The following is a 21516-nucleotide window of genomic DNA, read 5'->3' as shown; positions in this document are numbered from 1 at the left end:
CCTCCCAGAGTTGCCCCAGCCTGTTGTTCAGGTTCAGAGGCTCAGTTTGCCATCCTCTGCGTTGTGATTTACCCAGCCCTCCCGAGGGAGCAGAGGACACCAGACGCTTCCTCTGACGGAAGTGGAGAAAGCGGCCAGGCTCTTAAAACGGATGTCCCAGCTTCATGGTCCCACACGCGGTGGCCCAGAGATATCCTCCCACCACTTGGAAACTCTTGTTCAGTCGTGTCCAACTCTTTGAGACCCATGGACCGCAGCACACCAGGCTTCCCTGTCCACCACCAACTCCCGGAGCTTGCTCAAACTCATGTCCGTTGAGTCGGTGATGCCATCCAACCATCTCATCCTCTGTCGTCCCCTTCTCCTCCCGCCTTCACTCTTTCCCAGCATCAGGGTTTTTTCCAATGCGTCAGTTCTTCACATCATGTGGAAAAGGTTGATGTTGCTTAAAATAAGGGTGTCGTGGACTTGGAGAGGGTCCCTGGGGGCAGTGTGCCGTTGCTCTGCTGTTTCATGGAGGGACTCGCTCGTGGCTCGGCCAAAGTGTTTTGCGATTTAGAAAAAGGAACTGCTGTCCTGGGGCCCAGCTTTGGGCTTGGTGATGCCGTGGGTGACGCACGCCCGTGACATTTCTTGTTTCCCAGTGCTGACAGGCCAGCTCTCTTCTGACGTCCTCACTGTCCTGACCTGTAACCACACCATACAAGGGCAGTACAGCAGAGCTTTTCATTATACCTGGAACAGGCTTACAAGCGCTCCATGGTTGTAGCGACTATGAAATAACATTTCCAGATAATGTAATCAAGCAGGTTTATTTTATATGCTCTCTCTCTCTCTCCCCTCCTCGCCTCCCTCCCTCAAGGAAACATACAGCAAAATTCTGCCCACACCTTATTTTCGCATCGATAAGACGCTACCTGCTCTGCGTGTACCCTTACTGACACGTCTGCCGTCTTTGGGAATGAGATTCTGAAACCGAGAGAGAAGTAAGGATAACGCCTAATTGCTTTTGCTTCTCTGGAGATGCTCAAAGCAGTGTTAACATCTGGCATTGTATCCTTGCTCCAACAGTGACTGGCTTTTCTGAGAGCAGCTCTTCTTTCCTGATGCTGCAATCCCTCCACCCTCTTCTAGAGATGTTTTAGAATTTAAGACAGGAAGTGATCATCTTTTCACATGAACATGATTTTTATTTTATTTTTTTAATGGATAGGGGTGTGTGAGGGTGTAGGTTCTAGGAAGTATGTTTCCTTAAGGAATGCTAATTTTCTAGGGGAAAGGGTTTCAGATATGTACCTATCTGTATGATTATAGAAACTGAACATGAAAGTCGCTTAGTCGTGTCCGACTCTTTGTGACCCCAGGGACTATGCAGCCCATGGAATTCTCCAGACCAGAATACTGGCGTGGGTAGCCGTTCACTCCTCCAGGGGATCTTCCCAACCCAAGGATGGAACCCAGGTCTCCTGCATTGCAGGCGGATTCTTTACCAGCTGAGCCACCAGGGAAGCCCAAGAATACTGGGGTGGGTAGCCGATCCCTTCTCCAGGGGATGTTCCCAACCCAGGAATTGCACCCAGGCCTCCCTCATGGCAGGTGGATTCTTTACCAGCTGACCCACACACCTAAGTTAGATGCCTAACAAGATTTTATTAAAAATGAGTGAGAACAGTCGATTGCATTTTCCCCCCTTTATCTTTTTCCCTAAAGTGGCTTCGCGTTTTTGTCAGGTGTATATTCACAGGCTTGTTCATTTTATTTTTTCTATGATACATCTTGCGTGCAGGCACAGTGTTGTTGAGTTAGCCTGATTTTAGTGTTTTTATCTATATCTCCAGAGGCTGACGGTGATGTCAGCTACTTCATTTTAATGGGGTTATTTGGTCAGAGCTAACATACAGGACAAGACATCTTTGGAGAGGCCCTGAAGGAGACCCCTCAATTTTTTTTTTCTCTCCTTCAGGGACGGTGAAGCAAATACATTCTGAGACTCCAAAGTGTTAGGCTGTAAATTGAGAATAATGTTGTTTATAAGGTAAATTCCTGAGACCAGCATTCTCATTTATTTCTCTTGCTCACGTGGGCCTCCTGCTGCTACGTGCTGCCCGCCTGGCCTGAGATTGCAGGTAATTTATCATCTAGATTAATTAAATACTTCTATTCCACGGTTCCCTTTAGGATCTGTGACAAATTGGTGTTGGCTTGAATTTCAATTTTCAGTCTAAAGACAGTAATCCTTTACCCTGGGACATTGTCTGTAATGGCCAAAACCGCAGGCTTCAAACTTGTATGCTCTCCATTTTTTTAAAAAAATTTAATTTTATTGAACTAATAGTTGATTACAATGTGTTTAATTTCTGCTGTACGGCAAAGTGATTCTGTACACATACATATACATATATGTATATCTGTGTCCAGTTCCGTTCAGTCGCTCGGTCGTGTCCGACTCTTTGCGACCCCATGGACTGCAGCACTCCAGGCCTCCCTGCCCATCACCATCTCCCGGAGCTTGCTCAAACTCATGTCCGTGGAGTCAGTGATGCCATGCAACCATCTCATCCTCTGTCGTCCCCTTCTCCTCCCACCTTCAGTCTTTCCCAGCATCAGGTCTTTTCCAATGAGTCAGTTCTTCGCATCAGGTGGCCAAAGTATTGGAGTTTCAGCTTCAACATCAGTCCTTCCAATGCAGCACTGATCTCCTTTAGGATGGACTGGTTGGATCTCCTTGCAGTCCAAGGGACTCTCAAGAGTCTTCTCCAAGACCAGAGTTCAAAAGCATCCATTCTTCGGTGCTCAGCTTTCTTTACGGTCCAACTCTCACATCCATACATGACCACTGGAAAAACCATAGCTTTGACGAGATGGATCTTTGTTGGCAAAGTAATGTCTTTGCTTTTTAATATGCTGTCTAGGTTAGAGATTGCTTTTCTTCCAAGGAGCCAGTCTCTTTTAATCTCATGGCTGCAGTCACCATCTGCAGGGATTCTGGCGCCACTCCTCTCCCAAAATAAAGTCTGTATTTATATATGTGTGTAATATGGTCTTATACTCTTTTCCATTACAGTTTATCACACGATAGTGAATAGAGTTCTCCATGCTCTGGAGTAGGACGTTGCGACTCAGGCAGCCCATATATACTGTTTTTCATCTCCGAACTGGAAAATTCTCAGTCCTTCCCCCACCCCCACCCCACCTCCCTCCTCCTTGGCAACCACAAATCTGAAAACAGAACAGATATTTTTTAACATGTGACAAGAATTCTTATCTTCTCCTTGGACACAGCGTATCTGAATTTTAGATCCTGTGGTAATTCTTTGAAAAGACTTTGGGTTTAAGCAAAACACTGCTGTGGTTGTTTTATTTTTTTGGGGGGGTGTGTGGCCAGGCACAGCTTGAAAATGATTTCTGTTTCAGACCTTTCCATTACTGTTCCTTGGTCTTGAAAAATAAACTCGCGTCATCCAATGTCAGCTCCCGACAACCTGCCTTTGAGACCGTTGACGGTATTTCAGTGACGTTTTCATGATTTCTGCTGAATACACTGAGCTCTTATCAGAATTTATATGCTATTCGACGATGCCTCTGAAATCATTCATTTTCCTATTTAGCAAAGAGCCTCTGCAACTAGGTACTTAGAATTCAGATCCCCAAAGGGCTTCAGGAAAAGTGGCCACCAAGCTTCCTGTAGAGCGTCTTTATAGTTTCAGGCCCGCACAAGTGGCCTCAAGATGGACAATGACCTCCAACTAGGGAAAGATTAAATTATCATTATTGGGTGAAACCAGACATGGTCTTTGGGCGTAAATTACAGGTGGCAGAGTGGAAAGAATGTGAGCTGGTCCCAAAGCCAGCTGGGGGCAGTTATACTCTCTTTGGATTTCATTTCCTCATCCGTAAGATGACTCACTTCCCTGGTGGTTATTAAAGGGTAAAAAAAAATAATGTATTTAGAGTACTCTGTAGTGTTGGCAACCTCTTAGACATGCAGGAGGTAGGAGCCTTCAACACACGCATTTATTGTCTGGGATTTCGGAGCGTAATAGAGAATTTCAAGGCCAACGTCAGAATATTAGCTTGCATTTGCACCACGAGAGTCTCCAGGCCATTGCTGGATGCCTGGACTCAGTGACTGACGGGAAGTCCTCTGGTGGGAGAGAGCTTGGCAAACGAAACGCGTTACTTGGTATTTTTAAAAAATTTATGTAATAATTGCTTTGCAATGTTGCGTTGGTTTCTGCCACACACCAACGTGAATCAGCCGTAGGGATACATACGTCCCCTCCCTCTTGAACCTCCTTCCCACCTCCCACCCCATCCCGCCCGTCTAGGTTGTCACAGAGCCCCAGGCTGAGCTTCCTGCGTCATACAGCACATTCCCACTGGCTGTCTGTTTTTCAAACAGTAATGTATATGTTCCCGTGTACCTTAGTATTTAAAAGATAGAAAGCGCACCACTGAGAAGGAGGCAATGAAGAAAGCAAACCGTAAACCGAAGAGCTGAAGGCTACAGTAGCTTAGGTTTTCATCATGGTGAGAAGGACAGTCCCATGTGTGCGTGGGAACAGCCTCGGGGAATCACGCAATAACCCTCTGCCCTCATCTGCCAGGAAGGCTTGAGGTACAGGCTGTAGCATGGATGTGATGGATAGAAAGGGGACTAGACACTTACGGGGGAAACTCTCCCAATGGGAGCCCCCCGTTGCCCGCCCCCAAGAGGCACAGTGTGATGAACCATGGACAGCTTGGACTTCAACTTCTTCACTCTCCCGACCAAGACACACTCAGACCCAGACAAGGTGGAAGGTTTGACAAGCACATTTTGCTGGCGAAATAACAAACAGCTCACAAGCAATCCCCAAACAGCGAGATTATCATTTTCTTGCTTCACCTACTAGAAGATTTCAGCCTTCCCCAACAGACTCGTGTTATTTAGCTTGGACGTTTCTATGGTTCAGTTCTCAGGTTTGTGTCCGACTCTTTGTGACCCCGTGGACTGCAGCACACCAGGCTTCCCTATCCCTCACCATCTCCCAGAGTTTGCCCAAGTTCATATCCATTGAGTTGGTGATGCCATCCAACCATCTCATCCTCTGTCGCCCCCTTCTCCTCCCGCCCTCAATCTTTCCCAGCATCAGGGTCTTTTCTAATGAGTTGACTCTTCAGATCAGGTGGCCAAAGGATTGGAGCTTCAGCATCAGTCCTTCCAAAGAGTTATTCAGTCTCGAATGTGTTGTACTGATTTAGTGGCGGTCAGAGTCAGTCGCCGACTGGACTGTCACGAGGATGAAGTGAAAGCAGAAAGTCTGGATGCAGAAGCTGACTGTGTCAGAAGCATTTGGAAACTCTTGAAATATACGTATCTTAACCTACACCCGTGCAACCTGGGCAACTAGACATGTCATCAACGCAGACTCCTACCTCATTCTCCCCTAAGCTTCTCAGAGGTTGTTGGCGTGAGTTGTTCATGTGACTGTTTTAATCCTGGGAAGCAGATGGCAGAGGCTGGAAGCTTTCATCTGCTTGCCTTATTTTGAGCACTCGTCCACGCTTGAAACTGCAGTGCTAAATGGGTTAAGTTGCCTGGATCTTGAACTGTTACTCTAAAGAATGGTAAACATTCTTGGAGGATTTTCTCCTTCCCTACAATTCCATTTTATTTTCTTTCCAAATAATTAAAGAGCCTCTGCAAATACCATCTTGGTGAACAATTCCTCCCGGAGAAGGGGTAGAGAACTAACCTCACAGCTCATTTCCATCCTTGGGATCACGGCTTCCTGGGTAACTCTGGCAGCAAAACGGTGGACGAAACGGTCCTGTCTTTATTTTTATACAAAAGCGTGGTTTAATAAGAACCTGAGCCTGTATGCATGTGTTTAAATTTTGATTATGAATTTACATTTCTATTGTGTTGAGATAATTATAGGGCACATATATATGTATGAGGTATATTGAGTCTTAACAAAGAAATATCCAGAAGGTCTTTAAGCACCCCTATTTACACCTCCCAGCTTGTTCTGCCTGCCTGGGTTGATATATGTACAAACAGCCTTTTCGTGCTTGAACTTGAAAGAAAAATCTCATAGCAGTCGAAGGTCACTTTTGTTCCGTCCAGTTCAGTCACTCAGTCGTGTCCGACTCTTTGCGACCCCGTGAATCGCAGCACGCCAGACCTCCCTGTCCATCACCAACTCCCGGAGTTCGCTCAGACTCACGTCCATCGAGTCCGTGATGCCATCCAGCCATCTCATCCTTGGTCGTCCCCTTTTCCTCCTGCCCCCAATCCCTCCAAGCATCAGGGTCTTTTCAAATGAGTCAACTCTTCGCATCAGGTGGCCAAAGTACTGGAGTTTCAGCTTTAGCATCATTCCTTCCAAAGAATTTCCAGGGCTGATCTCCTTCAGAAAGGACTGGTTGGATCGCCTTGCAGTCCAAGGGACTCTCAAGAGTCTTCTCCAACACCACACTTCAAAAGCATCAATTCTTTGGCGCTCAGCGTTCTTCACAGTCCAACTCTCACATCCATACATGACCACAGGAAAAACCATAGCCTTGACTAGACGGACCTTAGTCGGCAAAGTAATGTCTCTGCTTTTGAATACACTATCTAGGTTGGTCATAACTTTTCTTCCAAGGAGTAAGCGTCTTTTAATTTCATGGCTGCAATCACCATCTGCAGTGATTTTGGAGCCCAAAAAATAAAGTCTGACACTGTTTCCACTGTTTCCCCATCTATTTCCCATGAAGTGATGGGACCAGATGCCATGATCTTCGTTTTCTGAATGTTGAGCTTTAAGCCCACTTTTTCACTCTTTTGTAGTGTATGTCTATATACAGGCACGTAAGTAGGTAGTTGAGATAGAAAGATACATAGGTTGCTGTTGTTTAGTCACCAAGATGGGTCTGACTCTTTGCAACCCCCTGGACTGCAGCACGCCAGGCCTCCCTGTCCTTCACCATCTCCCAGAGTTTGCTCAGACTCACATCCATGAAGTCGGTGGTGCCAACCAACCATCTCATCCTCTGTCGCCCCCTTCTCCTCCTGCCTTCAGTCTCTCCCAGCATCAGGGTCTTTTCCAATGAGCTGAATGAGAGACATAGGTACATACATGAGATGGGTACATAGATGGATAGATAGATGGCATTTGCTGTCCAGATAGATGCACAGATGTTATTCTGTACTTGCCGTCTTATGAAGCAGGGAGAGTTTTGTGGGTTGGGCAGTCCCCTCCCGGGGAGAGATTAGCCCACATAGCCTCCCTTGGGAGAGCTGGCTGAGAGTGGTAGACGCCAGGGCTATTTTCCATCGAGAGCCTCAGACAGGTTTAACGGTACTGTCAACTCCGTCCATATGCTGCGTGTTCACAGAACTGCAGATTCTAGAGCCGCACGAGTCAACGGACCGAGCCCCCGTGAGTTCCCCTCTGCAAGTGCAGGCTTCGAAGGTAGAGGAGAAGATAAATACTGAGGCATCCAGAAGGCGAATGGTGCAGCCAGGATTAGGAAACTGCCTTCCCTGTGTGTGACCGTATGTGCGTGTGTGTGCGTGTGTGTGTGTGTATGTGGCGTGTATGCTCAGGAACCTGATCTGCTGAAAGGAGACATCTGAGTTTTTTCCAGCGGGATAAAACTAGCCTCCTGCTAGGAGGAGGAGCGCCACCGTGCAGCTGTGACTCTTCTGCCGTAAAACATAGATTTATATTCATGTGTCTCCTCCACGGTGCCTGCCTTCTTCCCTCCATCAGAGCGTCCCTGTCACAACTTAGACAGCTGTGTTGACAACCCTGCTGGGGTGGCAGATATTTTTTTTTGCCCCCCCCCCCCCCCCCCCCCAGTCCGCAGGGTATGTTACTTGGCCCTTGACTAGAGGTGAAAGATGTAAGCAAAGGTTGGGAGGATCTCCAGGCTGATAATCCATCCCCTTGGCAACATTTCCAAGCTCACTCTTGTGTGTCACAGAGTACTTGCTTAACTCAATTCACCTCCCACCATCCAAAGTCATGTTGAGACAAGGACATAGAAGTTACAGTTATAGGATTGTATGAGCTTAGTGGTGCCAGGATATATATGGACCAGCTGGGTTTGGATACTGAGATGGCTGATACAAAGGGTTTCTGCCACCTGCATTTCTTTTCCTCCTTTACCTTGGTCTGGTCACAGATGGCGAGGACGGAAAGTAGGAATTGGGGGATACACTGCCTGGTACAAGCTTTTATTTGTTTATTTTACAGTAGATTCTTGTTGGCTTTCTGTTCTAAATCCAGCAGTGTGTCCATGTCCATCCCAAACTCCCTGACTATCCCTTCCCCCATCCTTCCCCCTGGGAACCATAAGGTTATTACAGAGTATTGAGCAGAGTTCCCTGTGCTGGACAGCAGGCCCTTGCTGGTTCTCCATGTTAAATACAGCAGTGTGTCCATGTCCATCCAAGACTCCCTGACTACCCCTTCCTCCATCCCTCCCCCTGGGAACCATAAGGTTATTACAGAGTACTGAGCAGAGTTCCCTGTGCTGGTCAGCAGGTCCTTGTTGGTTCTCCATGTTAAATGCAGCAGTGTGTCCATGTCTATCCCAGACTCCCTAACTATCCCTTCCCCCATACTTCCCCCCTGGGAATCATGGTGTTATTATGGAGTATTGAGCAGAGTTCCCTGTGCTGTCCAGCAGGTCCTTATTGGCTATCTATTTTAAATGTAGCAGTTTGTACCTGTCTATCCCAAAGTCCCAATCTGTCTCCCCTATCCCTGTGAAAATGTCCTCTAAGTTTGTGAGTGTTTCTGTTTTGAAATAGTTTCATTTGTATCTTTTTTTTTTAGATTCTGCATTTAACTGGTATCATCCATACGTGTCTTTCTCTGACTGACTCTCTTCACCTATGTGCATGATAAGTGAAAGCTTTTGATCAGGACCAATCGTGGATAAATCTATAAGCAGGTCACTGTTCCATCCTGGCTTTCGGCCCAGGGTAGACGACAGGGCAGACATCCATGACCTCGTGCCCAGGACTTGTGAGTATGCTCCCCTGTCTAGAAAGCGGTGCTTTCTTGATGGGAGTGAATCACAAATATTGAGGTGGGGGATATTATACTGGGTTATCCAGGCGAGTCCAAACCAATCACAGGAATTCTCAGACTGGAGAAGGCTTCCCGCTCGTGGGCAGAATGAGAGGAGATTATGGAAAATGATCTGAAAGAGACAGCGTTCGTGGCTTTGGCGATGGCGGGAGAGGGGAGCTGCAAGCCAGGCAAGGTGGGTGTCCTCTCAAAGCTGGGAAAGGCAGGAAACAGACCCTTTCCGAGGCATCCACAAGAACCGAAGCCCTGCCAACATCTTAATTTTAGTGCCCCGACCCACATCAGCGTTCTGACCTACAGAGCAGTAAAGTGGCAAGTTTGCATTTTTCAGCCTCCAGGTTTGTGGTCATTTCTTACAGCAGCAACAGAAAATTGATACAGGCAGTGGAAGGATAGAGGTGTGTTGAGGAAGCAGTTAAAAACCGTATTATAAATCTGTAACATATTTAGAGGTTATTATTGGATATTCAATGTATATGTATATATGCAGTATAAATACAAACATGCAAAATGATACTTACATAAAATGCAACATTTAAACTTGTATTACTAGAATGTACAAGCTATTTTGTTATATAGAGCTTAGATACTATGCGGTTACGTTAGTGTTAGTAACGGCGTTAGTCACTCACTGTATCTGACTCTTTGTGACCCTGTAGCCCGCCAGGCTCCTCTGTTCATGGGATTTTCCAGGCAGGAGCACTGGAGTGGGTTGCCATTCCCTTCTCCAGGGTATCTTCCCAACCCAGGGATTGGACCTGGGCGTCCTGTGTTACAGGAACGTTCTTTACCATCCGAGTGACCAGGGAAACCCTAGTATGATTGTTACCTAGTTATTGTTACAATTCATGACTGGTGGAATTAGTCTGTATTATGGTGAAGGAGACAGAGAACCTTTCTTTCCACCTTAGGAGAGTCGACACGTTTGTTCTCTCGTGGACAAGAGTCATATTTCTCAGGACATAGCTGCTTCATTGTTGTTGATTACATTTGAACGAGAGTTCTCAGACATCTCTGCTTAGAAATATCCCGTGCTATAATGTGGAACATTACCCTATTCATTTTCCTTTGCTGCCTTAACAAGGAGCCACAAACTTTGGAACTTGCACCGATGTGAGTTTAGTATTTAGAGTTTTCCAGGTTAGCAGTGACACGGCTGGATTCTGTGCTCACGGTGTCACGAGCCTAAATCAAGGTCTTTGCCAGCCAGCTGGCCTCTCATACGAAGATTCTGCAGAATCTTCGTATTCTGTAGAATTCATTCATTCAATAACTCATTCAGCTTAAGTCTGGATTCAGTTCCATGTACCAGTGGAGAGCCATCTCTCTTGGTGCATGCTGACTGTCAGCTGAGGTTGTTCCCCATTTCTGTAGAGCCCAGAATTCCTGGCCTGGGGGTTTTCTTTCTGGTCTTCCAAGTCGGCCAGCACAGGTAGACTGCCTTTCATGCTTCCAGTTTCTCAGACCACCAGTTGCCTCATGCCTTTTTTTAGCTTCATCCTCTGTGTGTAACCTTTTTCCAGTGGTCATGTATGGATGTGAGAGTTGGACTGTAAATAAAGGTGAGTGCCGAAGAATGGATGCTTTTGAACTGTGGTGTTGGAGAAGACTCTTGAGAGTCCCTTGGACTGCAAGGAGATCCAAGCAGTCCATCCTAAAGGAGATCAGTCCTGAATAGTCATTGGAAGGACTGATGCTGAAGCTGAAGCTCTAGTACTTTGGCCCCCTGATGTGAAGAGCTGACTCATTGGAAAAGACCTTGATGCTGGGAAAGATTGAGGGCAGGCGGAGAAGGGGGCAACAGGGGATGAGATGGTTGGATGGCATCACCGACTGGAGGGACATGAGTTTGGGTAAAGTCCGGGAGTTGGTGATGGACAGGGAGGCCTGGCGTGCTGCAGTCCATGGGGTCGCAAAGAGTTGGACACGACTGAGTGACTAAATCGAACTGAACTGCTTGTAACCGCATAAAGCCACATAGTGAATCCACGATGCAATTCCCGTCTGCTGGTTAATGCCATCTTAAGGTTGAAGCTGTCTGCAGGTCCGTCTTGCCACGTGAGGTCTCATGGTCTCACTCTGGGAGATCGAGGCATGGACTCTCTTTGCGGACCGTGGTTTTATCAACATCATGCATGAAACACAGTCTAGAGACCCCGACGAGCCAAGTCATAGGTCACAAAGGCAGCTTCCTCTTCAACCTTTCCCTGCTGGGTTATTTTAGAAAGCAGGTCCTCAGGGCTGTTAGTAAAAGTGTCTGGTTGGCTGCAGAACAAGAAGGAGGCTCTAAATTCAGCTCTAAATCAGAGGGTGCTTGCAGCTTTTCACGCAGCAGGTGGTTGCACCCTGCCCTCCCTCAGAGGGAGCGCCTGTTACTGACTGTATTGGGTCATCGCGACAAATGAAGAGTGAGCCCTCTGTTTTTCTCTTCTTTTGCTTCCCTCCCGGTCTTTGAAAGATAATCTTGATCTGTTTATGGTCTAATTTTCTGTGTACTCCAGTTTTTCTTTTTCTGTGAAGATGTACCCTTACGTAATACTTCTGGCTATCTCCGACAACATTCTTAAAATATAATGCATAATTATAGGATGGGTATATTTACAATTTGGGATTAGATGTTTCTGGGCTCCAAAATGGTCTGTGATTTAATGCTACTTCCCGCCCCCTGCCCCAATGTCTTTCTGGGTACATGTAACTCTATATTGGATAAGGCAGAAACTATTATTTATTGAAAATCTTTGATGGGTCAGGTTTGTGACAGGTGATAGCATCTTATCTTTATAAGAACTTTGCTGCATATACAATTAATATTTCTACTTTACAGGTTAGGAGACTTGAGTTAGAGGTTCAGTTAGGTCCTTTCTCTAGGGCACTGAGCTGTATGTTAGAACTGTGTTCATGAGTGACTCCAAAGAGCCATTTGGTACCTGAACGTCTGTCCGTCAGTCTGTATCCACAGACCCATCTGTCTCCTACCCTCTCTGTCTGCCCCCCTCTCTCTCTGGGTTTATCTGTCCATCTCTGTGTATCACCCATACAGCTATCCACCAATGCTGTAATTATATCTGTCCATTAGAGACGTGCTTCTTACAGAACTGGTTTTGTGTAGTTCCGCGTTACTTTCCTGTGTTTATGTGGTTGTAAAGGCCCCCTTTTACAGTTTGTGACCTAAATACACCTGTGCGTGTATGTCTGCGTATCTGTGTGTGTGTGTCTCTCTGTGTGCTTGTGTTTGTGTCTGTGTCTGTGTGTCTGTGTATATGTGTGTCTGCGTATCCCTGTGTGTGTTTGTATCTGTGTGTGACTCTGTGTGTGTGTCTGTCTCTGTGTGTGACTTTGTGTATATGTGTGTGTGTGTTTGTGTATGTCTATGCCTGTGTGTGTCTCTGTGTGTGTGTGTTTGTGTGTTTTTGTGTCCCTCTGTGTTTCTGTGTGTCTGTGTATATGTGCATCTGTGTATGTGTATGTGTGTTTATATGCGTGTGTGTGTCTGTGTGTTTCTGTGTGTGTTTGTGTGTCTCTCTCTTTCTGTATGTCTGTGTTTGTGCCTCTGTATGTGTGTCTCTATGTGTGTGTCTGTCTCTGTGTGTGTCTTTGTGTATATGTGTGTGTGTGTTTGTGTATGTCTGTGCCTGTGTGTGTCTGTGTCTCTGTGTGTCTCTGTGTGTGTCTGTGTCTCTGTGTGGGTCTGTGTATGTGTGTGACTGTGTGTGTGTTTGTGTGCTTCTGTGTGTGTCTCTGTGTTTGTCTGTGTGTGTCTGTGTGTCTGAGTGTGTGTGTATGTCTGTGTTTATGTATTTCTGTGTGTCTGTGTGTACGTGTGTGTGTGTGTGTCTATGTGTGTGTGTCTGTTTATGTATGTGTCCGCGTATGTATGTGTTTGTGTGTGTCTGTGTGTGTATATGTTTCTGTGTGTTTGTGTGTTTCTCTGTGTATGTTTGTGTGTGTGTCTGCGTGTGTGTCTGTCTTTGTGTGTGGCTATGTGTGTCTGCATATGTGTGTGCCTGTGTGTGTCTCTGTGTGTATGTGTGTTTTTGCGTCTCTCTGTGTGCTAGTCTGTGTATCTGTGTATGTGTGTATCTCTCTGTATGTGCGTGTGTCTGTCTCTCTGTGTGTTTATGTGTGTGTGCCTGTGTGTCTGTCTGTGTGTGTGTGTCTGTCTCTGTGTGTGTCTTTGTGTATATGTGTGTGTGTTTGTGTATGTCTGTGCCTGTGTGTGTCTCTGTATGTCTGCGTGTTTGTGTGTTGGTCTGTGGGTTTGTGTGTCTCTGTGTGTGGGTCTGTGTATGTGTGTGTGTGTGTGTGCCTGTGTCTGTCTCTGTGTGTGTGTGTCTGAGTGTGTGTCTGTGTGCCTGTGTCTGTCTCTCTGTGTGTCTGTGTTTGTGTGCATCTATGTGTGTGTGTGTGTGTGTGTGTCTGTGTGTGTGTGTGTCTATGTCTGTCTCTGTGTGTGTTAGAGACAGGAGGAGAAGGAGGTCCCAGCTGAGCCCGTCCGCATCTGTCCTCAGCGGGACCCCGGTTCCGCTCGGGCTTGTGCCGGTCCAGTGACCCACGAGCAGCGGGCCGCGGGCACCCGGAGAGCCACCCCAGGGCAGACTCGGGTCCTCAGCCCCTGAGTGCTCCAGGCCGGTCCAGCCCCGAGGCCCGCAGGATGGGGCCGCGCCCCAGCACTCAGCAGCCGTGGGCCCCGCCTAGAGAGGCCGGCGGCTGCTGCTCCTGGACAGACCCGCATCTACAGCCGCACCTCCTGCTGCACTTTCCCTGCGGCTGCCTCTCTGCGCCTCCGGAAACGGCCCGGAGAGACACGGTTCACATCTTATATATCTTGCACAGTGAGCGCTTGCTTCAAGGCCTGGGATTCCCATCACCTCCCATCCCCCAGTCCCCCTCTTTTACCCTAAATGTGGGACCCAGACACTGCTGTTAATAGCTGCTTTAGAGAGACATTGCAAGCCGTCACCGATTTCCCATTCCCTGTTTGACCCGTCGGCCGGCCTGCTATCCCAATGATCGGAGCTTTATCCACCTCTTGAGAGTCTTGTGGACTGGCCGCAGCCCTGCCCTCTGCAGGTTCAGCAGACAGGAGGCTGTGGGGGCTTCCCAGACCATCTTCCATGTGTTTCTCAGCGAATTACGCCTGCTTCTCGGGAAGGAGAGTGTTGAACCGCTCCTGGTGCCTCGTGCATTGGGGTCACATTGCTCTCAGCAGGGCACACTTTCCTTGAACTAGCTGGCATTTTTTTGGATAGCCTTTGCTGGTCTGAGCATCACCACAGTTTCTCTTCTCTCTGAGGCCTATTTCCTTTGGTAATTTTCATCACGTTCTAGAGGTTTTGTTAAGTATGACTAGAGGGCTGAGGTCTCCTCTGAAGCTTTTATATTCTTCCAAATGTTTGGACTTGTTTTTTTAGCCCAATTTGAGAGAGGTGGGAGGTCAACCTTGTCTCCCTTCCTACCCAATATCTTGTGTGATTGTCTCTCCTTCTCTCTCCTTGCCAATGAGGGATTGCAAGCATCTCTCCCTGTTTCCTTTGCTTTCTGTCTTTTGTCATATGATGATGTCTTATTTGCTTGTATCTTACAGATTGGAAAGCAGATCCTCCTTTTAAAAATATGATTGTGGTTCTGTTTTTTTTAAATATATATATATATTTATTTTATATTGGGGAATACTTGATTAACAATGTGGTGATACTTTCAGGCGTTCAGCAAACTGATTCAGTTTATACATATGCATGTATCTATTCAGATTATTGTCCCATTTAGGTTATTACATACTATAAAGCAGAGTTCCCTGTGCTGGACGACAGGGCCTTGCTGGTTCTCCATGTTAAATACAGCAGTGTGTCCATGTCCATCCCAGACTCCCTAACTGTCCCTTCCCCCAATCTTCCCCCTGGGAAACATAAGGTTATTATAGAGTATTGAGCAGAGTTCCCTGTGCTGCCCAGCAGGTCCTCGTTGGTTCTCCATGTTAAACACAGCAGTGTGTCTATGTCTATCCCAGACTCCTTGACTATCCCTTCCCCCATCCTTCCCCTTGGTGACCATAAGGTTATTACAGAGTATTGAGCAGAGTTCCCTGTGCTGTCCAGCAGGTCCTTGTTGGTTCTCCATGTTAAATACAGCAGTGTGTCCATGTCCATCCCAGACTCCCTAACTATCCCTTCCCCCATCCTTCCCGCCTGGTAAGTTCATTCTGTAAGTCTGCGAGTCTGTTTCTGTTTTGTAAACAAGTCATTTTAATTTTTCAAGAATATGATTGCTGTAGATGGCTCTCCCCCCACCCCCCCAAATTCACATGTTGCAATTCTCACCCCCACATGGGATGCTATTAGGAAGCGGGGCTTTTGGGAGGTGATGAAGTCACAGGGGTGGAGCTCGCATGAATGGATTTCCTGCCTTTACAAATGACTCCCAGAGAGCCCCCTGGCCCCTCCCAACACAGCAAGGAGACGTCTGTCTATGAACCAGAAAGCTGGTCCTCACCAGACACGGAATCTCCCAGCATCTTCATCTTGGACTTCCCCGGTCTCTTAACTGTGAGAATGAGATGTCTGTTGTTCACAATCCACCTGCTCTGTGGCCTTTTATTATAGCCGCCCAGACCGACTGAGACAGTCATCGACCCCGTATTACAAACCTACGTGAGCCGTGCTGGGAAGAATGCCTGGCTCCTAACACGTGTCTCAGCCGTGTTAGCTGTTTTCATTACGGTCGATACTGACGTTGTTCAAGATCTCTAACGGCGTGGTTGTCTCTTGCCTCATGCTGTATCCAGTGAGGGCAACTTATATTTTATACACTCATACCTTCATATTTTTTTCTATGAAAAGTTTGGATTTTGGAAGATTTTAGAAGATGGGATTTTAAGTCCAAATTATTATTTTTTGGTATACTTATGTTACAACAAATATACCCATTTGCAGAAACTTAATCATAACATTTAATTCCTTTGGGTAACCATTTTGACACTTTTTTTTTTAAATAAAACATGATGCTTCTCTCGTGTTAATAATTTTGGACCTTGTATCCCATAATTTGGGTTCCCCTGATGACTCAGCGTGTAAAGAATCTGCCTGCCAGTGATGGAGACTCGGGTTTGATCCCTGGGTCGGGAAGATCCCCTGGAGGAGGAAATGGCAACCCACTCCAGTATTCTTGCCTGGAGAATTCCCATGGACAGAGGAGTCTGGGGGGTTACAGCCCATGGGATCCCAAACAGTCGGACACAACTGAGCCCCTGAGCTCAGCAGCACATCTTATAATTTATGCATTCCTGAGTTGTTATTTGGGTTTCATCTCTGATGAAATAAGTGGATTTTATTTGGGGAAACGTATTTGGGCTATTACAAAACGTCTTGAATTTGTAGAAGGCTTTTCTTTTTTGTCTTTCTTTAGGACAAGACTTCTTGGTTGGACAGAAGCGTCTTTGGATATCCATTTTTCTGCTCTAAGAGAAAAAAGGCATTTTGAATCCAGGCTTCCACATGAAATATCTGAGCACCCCATGATTTTGGCCTCTTTGAGATAGCCTCTTTTATTATTTTCTGCCTGAATACTTGACGAATGTTTTCCCTTTATCCCCATTCCAGATTACATCTTGGTCCCAGTGAATCTTCTTAATCTTCACATTGATACTGTGCTTCCTTGTGACTCTCCTTTTTTTTTTTCCTTCCATACATCCGCAGATTTTGACTTCTTTTCTTAAGTCTTTGAATGAAGAGAGATTTATCTAGACCTGATTCGTGCCAACACGCCGGATCCGTGGCTTTTTCTTGGCCCTGCTGTCTGTCCCCTTCTTCTGGGGGAAGACGTTTAATACTATTTTGGGTTGACATGGCAGAGGTGTGTTTCCTGGCACCAAGAGGCGTTATCTCACACAGTTGATAATCCTGTTTTCTGTGAACATTGTCTTTACCCCGTGACTAGATTTCTTTTTTATTCTCTGGATGAATTATTTCCCTGCTCCCTAAGGGTACTGATGTCAGAGCTCTCCCTACCCCCACCCATGCAGCATCCTGTATCCCAGACTTAGCCTTCCTGGGACCCTCTGAGCTGCTACTGTGCGTAACTATGTGCGATTAGCTGCCCTGTATGTGCGCTTGAGGTTTTGCTACTCTGTATATACAGAGTTTATCGATATACTTACATATATGCACAGAGTGCCCCTGTAAGTGTTCAGTGGCTATGCGCTTAGAGTCTCCTTTACACCTCCTTGCATTCCAGCTGGCCCTGCCTGGTGGTCTGGTTGCAGAGAGGGGAGTCCGGAGAGTGAGTGGGTTGAGAACCATCTTCTTGAATACGACGTTAAATGCCTCCGCAGGGATTCCCTTAGCTCCCCAGTAAAGACAGGAATGAAGTGAGCATCCTTCCTGTCTGATATAGCTTGCATATTTGTTACAGTCCTGCATCCAGTTCTTATAGGTTTTTTTTTTTTTTTCGCTTCAACTTTGCAATAAAGATCATCTTTTGATGTATATTATAAAGTCAAGTACAGGCTGTCCATTTAAAAGTTCACAGCAAATTTCTTAAGGGTCCAACTTATGATCATCTTCCCTTTGGAAGTAAGTGGAGGTGAAAGTGAAAGTCACTCAGCTGTGTCCAACTCTTTGCAGCCCCATGGACTATATAGTCCATGGAATTCTCCAGGCCAGAACACTGGAGTGGGTAGCCTTTCCCTTCTCCAGGGCATCTTCCCAACCCAGGGATCAAACCCAGGGCTCCCATACAGCAGGCTGATTCTTTACCAGCTGAGCCGCCAGGGAAGCCCAAGAATACTGGAGTGGGTAGCCTGTCCCTTCTCCAGCGGAACTTCCTGGCCCAGGGATTGAACCCAGGTCTTGAACACAAGAGAAGGTGCTAAGCCTACACATGGGAGGGTTTTCAAAGTATTGAGTACTGTTTCTCAGGAGCTCAAGAGAATTTATATGAAAGTGCCAGCAGATGTTTTGGATGAGAAAATGTGTTAGATCAGAAACATTTTTGTAATGATAGTGAGAATTGACTCTATGAGGTTTTTTTTCTTTTTAATTGTTAGTGTGAATTGCACTTGGTTTTCATTAAGTCAAATCAAGTCAGTGTGCTTATCTTGATCACGTGCCCATAGTCCCAGCCACTAGTATCTCCTTTGAGTCTTAGAGAAGGAAATGGCAACCCACTCCAGTATTCTTGCCTCGGGGATCCCACGGACGGAGGAGCCTGGCGGGCTACTGTCCACGGGGTCACAAAGAGTCGGGCAAAACTGAGCACACACACACTGCGAACACACGTCTCAGAAATCCGTAAGTGTGAAGGGGTGGGAGGAGAGGGGATCCTGTCGGGAATTCCAGAACATCTGCAGTCTCAGCCCGGGTATTCCTCCCCTAGATGCCCCACGCATGGGTGATGCTAAGAACTCCCCACTCTGCCTCCCTCAACTCCTCTCCCCTCTACAAGAGTCTCGGTCCAGGAGGAGCCAGAAATGCATCCACCCCTACCCGCAGAGTCCCCCAGGAGAAGAAACAGTGGCCTCTGGTATATCACCCCTGCATCACTGCCTCCTGCTCAGCACCTGACCCACCGCCCTCCCTTGAGAGCCCGGGGACAGCTGTGTGGTAAATACGGGACCACTGAGCTGTCTCTTTCTGCCCTGATTCTCCCCGGCCACCTGGAAGCCGCTGTCCCCCAGGGGTGACGTGTGGTTTTTATACATCTGGGATCAGCAAAGCCTGATGGGAGTTTCCCAGGGTGCTGTGCAGCAGCTCCGAAGCATCTCGTGAGGTCAACTGCCCAGGTTTTCCCCTCTTACCTTCTGGGGTCCATAGATGTTCTGTGCATTAGGGATTGTGAGTCCTGCCTGCATCCTCTTACCAGGGCCTGCTTGAACCCCCTACAACCCCCACTCCAGGGTCCCCTTTGCAGTAACCATATCCACCCTCAGAGTATCCAGGGTCCCCTTTGCAATAACCATCTCCTACCCTCACAGTATCCAGGGTCCCCTTTCTAGTAACCAGCTCCCCACCCACGGAATATCTCTTGAACCTACAGAACTGTGGGTTTTTCAAACATGTTTAGAATTCACGTTGACGTTTACCATTTCACATTAAGAGTTAGTCTCGTAACGCGTATGCCCACAGCGGGCACTGCTTTATTGAAAAGAGTGTGAACGTGATTGCAGACACGCTTCCCATATCATCCTTTTATTCCTCATTTTTACACGACGCTGACACCCGCCCTGGGCTCCCGCCAGCCTTGGCCACCTTGGGGAGGTCGTCCACCTGTGATTGAAGCCCACCTCCGACCCCGTGGGTGTGTCCCCAACTTCCTCTCTGCTCAGACCACTGGACGCTGTGTAAGGATGCTGACCCAGACCTCATCACGAATCAGACCGTGAGACTGACCTCAGGAAGTCCTACTGGTTTAGGCAAGGCTCTTTCACCCACGGCAGCCCACTCTTGTTCTTTACCATATCATTTCCTGTGTGTTCCGTGTTCCCCCCTCTCAAAGTATGACGCGGCTCACAGAGGCATCGAACGTGGTAACAAGTGTGCCTCGTCTGGGACTAAACATGGACAGCGGCTGAAGGAAGAAAACTCTCTTCTAACAGCGAGGAGACCGCACAATCCCCTACCAGACACACATGATTGTCCCTGAGGGCTTGGTTTTCGAAAATAAGTGAATCTAGTGAAATCAGTGAATCCAAGAAGGCTTTTTTTTTTTTTCGCCAACCATGGTTTTGAGCAAATCCACTGTTCCTTTGCTTCACTCATTCCATGGAGATAGAAAGAGAGAAATGACCGCTGTCAGTCAGCAGCACAAATCTTTGCACTAGGGATGCTGTAAATGGTTCCGGCTGCCTTTCCCCGGCTCGGCGTCCGGGGCAGAGTGAGACAAGGAGGCGCGGTGTGGGAGAAAGACAGAGAGAGGTGATGGTAAGATTCAGGTTGAGGAAACACACAGCCGTGGGAATTGAGCTTTCGTGGCAAGCAGTGAGAGCTTTTCAGAATCCTGTTTCCCTCTTGCATAGGAGACTCATCTTCATGGTCTTAACCGACCTTAGAATGGCATCGGAAGCCTTCCTTTTTCTCCAAAGTCTGCTGAGATTTTCATTCTCTGTTCCTACTGAAGAGATGCCCTTTAAGTGTTGCAATCTTGGGGATCTGAGCACATCGGGTTAATTACTTACAGTAATAGGAATGTCTTTCAGGGAGAAATTTCTTTTTTTTTTTTCTTTTTATTTGTACTATAGTTAATTTACAGTGTTGTGTTGGTTTCCACCATGCACCTGTGTGAATCCCCTCCGTCTGGAGCCTCCCTGCCCCATCCACCCCTCTAGGTCATCGCAGAGCACCTAGCTGACCGCCCTGTGCTAGACAGAAGCTTCCCACTCGCTGCCTAGTTCACACACGGTATTGTGTATATTAGGCCTTCCCTGGTGGCTCAGCTGGTAAAGAATTTGCCTGCAGTGCAGGAGACCCAGGTGCCATCCCTGGGTTGGAAAGACTCCCCTGGAGAAGGGAAAGGCTCCCCGCTGCAGTATTCTGGCCTGGAGAATTCCACGGACTGTGCAGTCCCTGGGGTCGCAAAGAGTCTCACTGTTTGCATATTTCAGTGCCAGCCTGTCAGTGTTTTTTGTGTTAATTTCAAGGGTACAGCAAAGTGATTCAGTTATACTCACACACAGACACACACATATATACGCACACACACACACATATACGCGGACATACACGGACACACTTTTAATTCTTTTCCATTATAGGTTATTCTAAAACGTTGAGTAGAATTTCCCTGGGGCTGTACAGTCATTCCTTGTAACTTGGCAGGAGTTGCTTAGCAAACTCTAGAAACTGCAGAGAGCAAGACAAGAGACAAGGCTGGGATACATTTTGTTCTTGGTTTAATTGAACTTTTGAACTGTCACCACAGCCATCAGAGAAAGTATTACTCACATTTCTTAAATGATAAGGAGATAGAGTTAGAAACAGTGAATTATTTGCACAGACTTCTCAAGTGCTTTATTTAAGCTCACGTACACGCCCCAAAACTGTGTAACTCTAAAGCACATGAATTTATTTTAATTAAAAAAAAATTTGTAACCATACTATCTGGATTCTAGTGGCACCCCACTCCAGTGCTCTTGCCTGGAAGATCCCATGGACGGAGGAGCCTGGTGGGCTGCAGTGCACGGGGTCGCTGGGAGTCCGACACGACTGAACGACTTCATTTCCACTTTTCACGTTCCTGCATTGGGGAAGGAAATGGCAACCCACTCCAGTGTTCTTGCCTGGAGAATCCCAGGGCCAGAGGAGCCTGGTGGGCTGCCGTCTATGGGGTCGCACAGAGTCGGACACGACTGAAGCCACTTAGCAGCAGCAGCAGCAGATACAAGGCAAGCAAGCAGGCAGGCAGGCATCTTAAAGTCTCATGCATGCCAGCTGCATTCTGGTTTATTCCCAAGGCA

Source organism: Ovis canadensis, chromosome Y (genome assembly GCF_042477335.2).
Source record: "Ovis canadensis isolate MfBH-ARS-UI-01 breed Bighorn chromosome Y, ARS-UI_OviCan_v2, whole genome shotgun sequence".
In the NCBI taxonomy this organism is placed as follows: domain Eukaryota; kingdom Metazoa; phylum Chordata; class Mammalia; order Artiodactyla; family Bovidae; genus Ovis; species Ovis canadensis.
The sequence above is the reverse complement of the archived record's forward strand: the minus strand, read 5'-3'. Positions refer to the sequence as shown.